The 9345-nt window shown below is 39.9% G+C and overlaps 1 long non-coding RNA gene across 1 annotated transcript; it reads right to left on the reverse strand.

Annotated features, from left to right (window-relative positions):
- Positions 1-1008: 1008 nt before the first annotated feature.
- On the reverse strand, positions 1009-4793 carry LOC126281564 (uncharacterized). Its single transcript, XR_007551286.1, has 3 exons — positions 4529-4793; positions 4074-4426; positions 1009-2271 (listed from the first exon to the last, which is right to left on the reverse strand). It is a non-coding gene; the product is annotated as an uncharacterized LOC126281564 (long non-coding RNA).
- Positions 4794-9345: the final 4552 nt, after the last annotated feature.

The following is a 9345-nucleotide window of genomic DNA, read 5'->3' on the forward strand; positions in this document are numbered from 1 at the left end:
AGAGGATGTACAGAATGGTGAGGTAATAGGAGCCTCATGGAGGAATGAAGAGCATGGAACACACAATTTAATTCCCATTCAAACAGGACAATGTAACAGAAATTCTCATGATACTAGAGCAATTCGTGAAGAATTCATGAATTACTTTGTATCGCCATTTGATGAAGTACCTTGGCAGTATAGATACATTTAAAATGTAAATTGTATACTTGGAAAATAGATTTGCTGCCTGGGACTTATCATTTATAGCCTTACCATTAAGTTCAATAGTGATGTTCTTTTCTGTGGCTGGCTGTCCCAGCACTCATTTCACTACAATACATATGGCACTAAGCATGTTTTCGGAGTTACAGCTTTCTGACATTACATACATGTTCATGGACTTTATAGTAAAGTTTGTCAGTAATTTTGAGTATTATTTTAACGTGCAATTTAATGCAGGACCAGTTGAACACTTATTTACTTAACGTTAAAGATTGGCTGCAGTGAAAAGAAGTATAAACCCTATCAATATCTGCAAAGAAGCCTGTTAGTAAGTAGTGAAATTCAGTTTAAGATCAGAAGAATTGGAGCTTGCACTACTTGACAAAAGTTGTGCATAATTTTGTTTCACATGGCCATAATGTATGGGAACTCAATGTAATTACAGCTGCACAGAAGATAGAACATCATGTGTATGGTATGCTGTGGTGCAGTAGGATATTCTATGAAATCAACTATTAATGAATAATATATTTACAAATTAACAATTATGATGAACAAAAAAGGAATCATCTATATTTTGGTTTCTTTACAGAACGTATCTTACCTTTGTGTAATACCTTTAAATTGTGAACTGTGTGTTTTGTATGCTTATTCCATTCCAACCCTTAACACATTTTTAGAAACAGGAGGATATTCATTCATATTCCATTTACATTATGGCGCTGTTGTCTTGTATAAAATCTCACATTTGGAGAACTATATACTATTTTATTTATAGAAATTGTAGATGTAGTCAGTGACAGTACAAAGTAACATAATGGCACTGGCCCAACTGCAACAAGTTATTTGAGGAATCAAAATGTAAACAGTTTCCTCCAACATTACTGCAAATTGGTATTCACAATACTTGGCAATTTATGTTCACTATTTTGTTCTGGATGGTAGCAATGTGTAGGCAATGTTTTTTATTGGAGGGTAACATGGGAAATGGCAGCAAATATGTCCGATAGACTATATTTGACATGCAACCAAACATTTCAATTTTGAAATAAACTGTAGTCTGCACAATACAATTTACACAAGGAGCTGTGGAGGCCAATAAAGGATTACAACCTACCTTTGAGTTTCTTTACAAAAATTCTTTCCTTAATTGTAGTTTTGAAAATAACTATTCTGTATATAACTTTCACTAGGAGATCCGGATCAGGCTGGGAATTGAAACCCACTTTGTTTCTTTACAAAAATCCTTCCTTCGTTGCAATTTTGAACTATTTTGCACAGTACAATTACAGCTTTCACAAAGAGCTGTGTAGGCCAAGAAACTAAATACAGCCTACCATTCAGTTTCTTTATTAATTGTCTTTCATTTATTATTAATATAATCTTACATTTGTGGCTAATTATTTTGGCACACAATCGGAATAAACTACTTCTCATACAATCAGTGATAGTGTACCACATTTAAGCTTCTAGCTAATAATCATACAGATTTAATAAGCATTTACTGTTCCTATATGTCAAACATTTTAAAAATCAATTTCTGAAGATGTTATTTGTAAGACCTTAACTAAAGCCCAAAATGTACACATTCCAGTGAGCCTAAATTCACCAATCATTACAGGTTTACTGAGCCATTTTTTAAGGTTGTTGAATAAACACTACATTCTGGAAATAAAATAATGTTTTATTTCGGTATCATACATATATTCTATTATCATTATTCTATGTTCATAAAATCTGTAACATTAAGTATGCATTGACTGGCAGCACTTGTCTCTCTCACTGGCGAAACTGGAGCAGATGATATTTCTGCACTGTCAATCACACTTATTTCAATGATGTTTTTCAGAATCATTATTTTCAGTTTGTTTACATTTTTTCATTCTTCAGTGACCGCAGCTCAGTAGACATATAATCTCCAAAGGTTTGGAAAGCATCAGTTTCCTGGCCCAGAATTTTTTCTGTCTTTTCAATGAGCCCATTACCACTTCCTTTAGTCTCCTTTCTTTTTCGTTTCTTCCCCTCATTAGCAACAGGCACATCATCTCCTGTAACAATTTCTTCTTCCTGCAAAAAGTAACAAAATTGAATACAACAGCAGAGCAAGGAATACAAGAGGCAAACAAATAGAACATAACTAAGTTTCCATACAGTGTTGATAGACTTCATTGGAAGCATATTGCTCATACTACAACCAAAAGACAGTTAAGGTTATTAGAATTTAAGTTCACAATGTAAAATGTGACTAATACATATTAATTATACCATTTTGTACTATATGTGTTAATGTTATGCGAGAACAACTATTGTGTATTAAGTAAAACAGTCAGCAATCAAAAGATTGTTTTGAACATCACAGGGCTTTACAAGCCCTGGTTCTGTTGGTGGTGGTATTATGAAAATAATTTGTTTACACTCCCAAAAACTGGATCTACTCAATAATATGCCTAATGATCTTACTGCAAATGTATAATTCCACATGACAATCAAATTTGCAGAGACTAATATAGTTAGTTTCATGTTACATGGATCATTTAGTATGATAAATTGTAACAATGTGGAAGGAGTCATTGTACATAGCAAATTAATTTGTGAACAGGTCTACATGCTGAACATTTATAAGGCATATATATTTTTATATCCATAAAAGTCTATAACATACAAACTAGTTAGTGCCCACCACCTACTGCACATCACAGTAAAAGAAATTCTTCTACGGAAAAGGAGTTGTCAAAGAGAAATTTTTTCAGTTTCTTTTCAATTTTTTACTTTGCTATGTGTCAGACATTTCATATCACTGTGTAAGTGGTTAAAACTTTTAGTTGCACCATGGTGTGCTGAAGACAACTTCAATGTAGAGTAATGAATGTAATTTCATTAAGGCATAAATATACTGTGAAGTAGTAGTCAGAATACCCAATACCTTAAACTGGTGTCTACGGGATGATTGTGGATGAGCATCACATATTATTCTTACAGCACGCTTTTGGACAATGAAGACTTTCTTACTTAGATATGAGTTGCTCCCAGAACACTATTCCATATAACACTGTATGAAAATATGTCAACTTACTGATTTGTCTCTCCCCAATGATTCTAAGTTCAAATGTGGATGAACTGAGTAGTTTTAGAAATCCAAAATGTGCTTTTTCCAGTTCTAATTTTCATCAATATGGACACCTCAGAATTTTGAAGTTTCCACCCAATTCATTATTTCCTCACCATCTATTAACTTATCACTGGTGTAGTACACACTTGGATGTGCAGGACTGATTTTTTTCTTTTTAAATTGAGGGTGAGACCATTTGCAGAAAATCAGGCAATGATACTTTTAACAACACTGTTTACCAATTCTTTTGTTGAAGAATGCTTGGATTGGTTACAATACTAGTGTCATCAGCAAAAAGAACTAATTCTGCTTCTTGGATATTAGCTGGAAGGTCATTCACCTACATGAGGAACTATAGTGCTGGAAGGAGATAAGTGTTGTACTGAAGCATTCAGTAGAGAAATACTACACAGATACTTAATTATTGGGCTCTGAACAGTGATATTATGCTAGACAATCATTAAGTGTTATAAGAAGCCTTTAAAAAAATATGAACCCACACAAATCATTTTCACAAATATTGAGGCAACAGACAGTAGTGTAAAAACAAGGTTCTCAAACATCTCAAGGGGGATAAATAAATTATGAGAGTAAACTGTCACAGTATTTAACAGTTAATTCACTAACATGATACAGATAGGTGGTAAAAGTCATAAAATTGAAATCTCACAATGAAGAGCAGCCTACCCCACTTTTACTTCCCAACAAGGAGCTACAGCAAACAAACAAGGAATCCCAGCTTAACTTCACAGCTACTTACCTTTGTTGATAGCGAAGATATTCTGTTAGAGGTTGTGGCAACACTACTTTCTAGAAATTTCGTTGCAGAAAAATAAGGCCACCGCGAATCCGAAACTATGCCAGGAGAGCCGCTTTTTGTTTTCTGCAGTTTCCTAACTTCTTGAGAAAATTGGGTCTTCAAGTTATGCCACTTTCTTTGTACCTCTTTCACTGACGTGTCGAATATTTACGAGATTTCGTTCAATGCACACATCTTCTTCATTCTATCCTTAAAGTCCCGGTTATGTACGTCCCAAATTTCGAGGTAGCTCTCCACGGATTCAATAAAATTTTCTGTGTCCTGCTTCGTTCATTCTCGTTTATCCTCCATTTCTGAAATTTGTTGGCATATAATACGTGAGATCTCTGCATAAAATTAAGTCACCACATTAAGTAAACTGTTAAATATGAATGTTATGCAGACAACATACTTACTATAACTTGCGCTTCCTACTTGCAGGAAATAGAAATAAATCCTAAAAGCTGCAAGTTACTTGCAGATAGCTCTTGCGTGGTGTTCACACTGGAAGCGGAAAACGTGCAGCAAGTCACTTCCGCAATAAATTGCTACGGTCGCAAGTCGACTTGGCGATAAGTTTACACTCGCAACTCGCGCTGCAAGTTCCTCCGCGCAAGTAAATTGCTGCAATATGTTGCTAGTGTAAACCCAGCTTAACGGTTCCAGGGGAAGGCCAGAGTGCCGACGGAGCGGCCACACCCACCTCAGAACAGTCCCTGCTCCAGATCTTACTAAACGAAATGAGGGCCATGGAAGAGCGCAATAAGGCAGCTGCCGAGCAGCAGAATAAAGCACTTGCGGAGCAACAGAAAACACTTATAGAGCAACAGCAGGCTACTGTAGCGCAACTATGTAATGAATTGAAGGCAGATGCCGAGCAGCTAGGAAAGAAAATCGTAGCTTCTGAAGAACGACAGCGGAAAGAAATAAAAACTCTTAGTAATAAAATTGACGAACAGAAAGAGAAAACAGACTCGTTCATATCAGAGGTACAGGGCACAACAGCTGGACTTAAGAACGATGTAGATCTTGTGAAGGATGGTCTTGGAGCCATTGAGTCCTGCAAAGAGCAGCTTGACATTCATGTTGGAGAAGTTATAGAGAAACATTATAGTGTCAACCAGCAAGTAGAGGAACGACTGAGCGCGGTGGAAGGTAGTACGATTAGTGGTTCAGGGGGAGCACCGTTCAATCTGGAACAGATTCGTGAGGTCGTTAGTGATGCCAACAAGGAGCAAGCGGCAGCAGTACGAAACATATGTGAACGAGTGTCACGCAACGAGGAAGCAGTGAACCGCGTGAACGAGCAACTGGGATCTTTAGCCACTGCCGTAGAGCAGTTGTCGGCGCGAATAGCATTGCCTCAGATCGAACACAGCCTGCGGTAGAGCCGGCTGGAGCACCGGCCCCCTCCCACTCCGACGTGACGGAGCGTCATGTGGCAATGAACCGAGCCTGTCAAGAACCGGCACGTATTTTGCACTCGCCCACTGGGCGCGAGAATGCGGCACAGGGAAGAGCCGATGATGCAGTGAAATGTGTCCGCGACGACGGCGCCCCTACAGAAGTCAGTGGCGGTGACGTGAGGGCTCTTGAAGATAGATTGTGCCGGTTACGTACGTGGGATAACGCAAGCAACTCGAGCCGCGAAGTTTTTCTAAATGATGAAGAAGATGAAAATAGATAGCACTATCTTTCCATGCAAAGATAGAGCACGTTTCCTGATCCGGCCGTCGAGGTTCACCCTCGAACGCTCATAGATCAAGTTCAGGGCGTGTTCCCGTCTTCCTGGAGCTCTGCGCACAAGATAAACTTCGTTTGTGGGCGTTTCCGGAATGAGGCGGCGGCACGAATGCGTGTTCTTATGCGCGTCTGTCACTCTTATGACGATTTTAGGAAGGTACTCCTAGATGAGTTTTGGTCGAAGGGCGACCAAGATCGCGTAAAATTAGGGATCATGATGACGTAACCATTTCTTGAATCGAGCCATCATAGCCCACTCACATACTTCAAGGATTTTATTCAGCGAAATCAGTTCCTTGATTCACCATATGACGCGCCGGAACGCATCCGCATATGTTTGACGAAACTGCCACAACGTCTCCAGCGCGACATCATAATTGCCGGAAGGGGCATGACTGATTTCAAGTCCTTTCAACTCTTGTTGCAACAGCTCGCACATGAGAGGCGTGGCGACAGTCGCGGGCCACAACAGACTGGCGGTGGCACACAGGACAAGGACAAGGTCAACATGAATGATCAATCGGAGCCACAGCCGGGGTCAGATGGTTCGCGTCGGAACCGCAATAACCAGTGGTTCTCGCGTAATGGTTCAAATAGGCGTCGGAATGGGACGCAAAACGGAAGGTCGGCCAATGGTGTGCCGGCCGATAATATGGTGGAAATCCGCGGTCCTGATCTCTGGCGTAATGTGCCACGGGAAGGAGCTAACCAGGCTAACAACTGACTAAAACCGGCCAGCTCTGGCTGCAATTCGCAATATGATTCGCCCCCAATCTTGTACATGAATACTGAGGGCATTAGAGAAGATTTGTTGAGGGAACCAGAGGACGTTTCCTTTTTTTCTTACCCAGTGCTTAGTGTAAATATAAGTGGTAAATGTATTCTTGTATTCTAGGCACAGGATGTTACGTGTCAGTCATGAATGAGAACGTGTTAGAAAGTTGCATGAAGGAGAAGTCGTGGTCCGTATTGCCCCTTCAAAGGACGAAAATTCGGGATTCAATAGGAAGCAAGACAGTGCGTGCCACTAAACAAGTTTTGAATTATATCATATGCCAATCGGTGCGATTGTGTGCAAACTTTCTAGTGGTTTCCTACCTGCCGAGGCAATATTAGGACTGGACTCCCTCCATCTTTATCGTGCAAGCCTTAACATGGAAAGCCAATACGGGGAACTTAATGTGTAGAAACAGAAACTCCGAGGACAAAAGGATCACGAGGTATGCACCACATAACTAACCTGAAGAAGTTCAAGGAGCTGTAGACTATCCTTTTCTCGTTAGCTTGTTTAGAATGATTTAGTGTAGTTGGTTGTTTTTGTGTTCTTGCATTCCTTTCTTAATGTTGTTTGTATTGGTTTAAATGTCACCGTTTTGGTTGACCCTTTCCCGTCGCAAGTGCTGGATTGAGTTGGTTCTTACTGTACGTTTCTCGCACGATAGGAGAACAGAAATCTTGTCTGTGACGGGGAGGACTAGGAATTCGAGTCAATTAGCTCTGCCAGACGTGTGGAATCGTTCTCAGTATGACTTATTTGTGTTGCCGGCTACAGGTATGAGAGTGCCGTGCCATTGTCTTACGAATGCACTACTCCTTTTTCCAGAAAATCAATGATGAATCGGAACCTGTCAGAGAGGATAACCCAGTGGAGCAGACAAGGTACAATACTGAGCGAACAACAACCGGTACCGAAGCTCCAACTACCCAAGTATTAATGGAATGATAATTATAAAGCAGTAAGTAAACACGCCGATCGGTAAGCAAACTGACCTTTACCTAAGCTAGTTTCACTGTATCTCCTTGTGGTGAACGTATCTTGTGTCCTTGAGCTTCACTAGTTTTCGCACTTTGTTTCAGACACCTAAGTTACATGAGATTCTTTTGTCAAATCCCCCATGATGATGGACAGAGAGCAGAGAGAGAGAGAGAGAGAGAGAGAGGGGGGGGGGGGGGGGGGGAGTGAGTAAAACCCAACCTACAGATGCCAGAAATCACGTCCATTAAAGTAAATCTAGAGGGACGGCCTAAATTTAAATTTCTTTGGTAATGGCTGGGAGAATGACTAGGTTGTATGACATCGTATTCATTATCCTCTTGCATGTAGACTGTTGTTGCATGTGGACTAACAGTCGTAGTACTGGTGACAGAATTAACACAGTGCATGCTCTCCCTAAAGATCCTGTGTGACGTCACCTTCCCTACCTGCGACTTGTTTTTTATGAAGTAAGACAACTCTATAGCCCTATTGGGTCAGGATAGGTTCTTTTGTAATATTGTATACCCATAAAATTTTTGTGTCAGACTTTGTCAGAGTAAATGAGCTGGGTCCTATTAATTGTAAAAGCTACAAAACCAATGCTCCAAGTGAATTTTAGAAGACTGTTCAATTTGTCAACTATCTTAAGACCTTTGTTATAGTCTTCGCTTAGTGTGTAATTTTTCTCATACAGGTAAAAATTACCTTTGTTAACCCATGGAATGACCTGGGCCCTCCTAAGTGTTAAGCCAGCGCCTATTGCTCTTTATTTGTGAACCTTATTGTAACCTTTTTTTTAAATGTAACCCACTTTCATAGGTCAGTGTACCAGTTGTACAGGCTTTTTATGAAACTGTTGTTATTTGTCACTGAAAAAATTGTTGCAATGTAAACTGCTGTAAACTCCTATGAGTCAAATGGAACTGGCAGTCAGACATAGATGAGATCTGTAATGCAGTGATCTGGCTGCTATTGGTGTGGTGTAAGACATGCTGCAGGTCAGCAGCGTGAGGGCAGCTGGTAGAAGTGCTGTGATTGGCTGGCGTAGCTCCTGGCAGTGCGTAAGTAACAGGCAGCGCTGTCTCGATGACAAGCCTGCTCTTTCCAGTACCTGCCATTAAGTGACCTCTTCAAGGTGATCGCTTCGTGCTCTCCAGAGGCATGGACCTGGACATGGCCAAGAGCTCAACTGGCTTGATTATGTTTCTCTTCTGGGCAATCAAACTGTTGTTCAGCATCATTGTTAAACATTTTGTGCCTGCCACAATTATCATGGCTGGATGATCACATACAGATTTTATTATGGGTGGAATTCCTTCATTGGGCGAACTCCATGTCGCCCGTTAAGAACAGATATCCCGTGGTTGTGCAGAGTACCAAAAGAATTTTTTTCTAAAGGAATTTACGCACTTTGTAAGCGCTGGAGGACTTGCATTGAGCCTGGGAGAGATTATGTTGAAAAGTGATACAGCTTTGTAGCATTTCTGCACAGTAAATAATATTTAAAAAAATATTTAAGCTTTACATTTGACTCACCCTCGTAATAAAGAAGTGTCTTGATGCTCATGATTCAGTTAAACTTTTGTTTACACTGAAAAAATTGAGTTACCATTTCATTTATTATGTATTGCTAATTTTCTGTTTTTGTTAGTGAAACTGTACGTGGAAGGAGAAAAGGTTAGATACGTATTCAGTGCCCAAAAACTGTTAGCTTAATTGATGTCTCACATAACA

Source organism: Schistocerca gregaria, chromosome 7, assembly GCF_023897955.1.
Source record: "Schistocerca gregaria isolate iqSchGreg1 chromosome 7, iqSchGreg1.2, whole genome shotgun sequence".
NCBI lineage: Eukaryota > Metazoa > Arthropoda > Insecta > Orthoptera > Acrididae > Schistocerca > Schistocerca gregaria.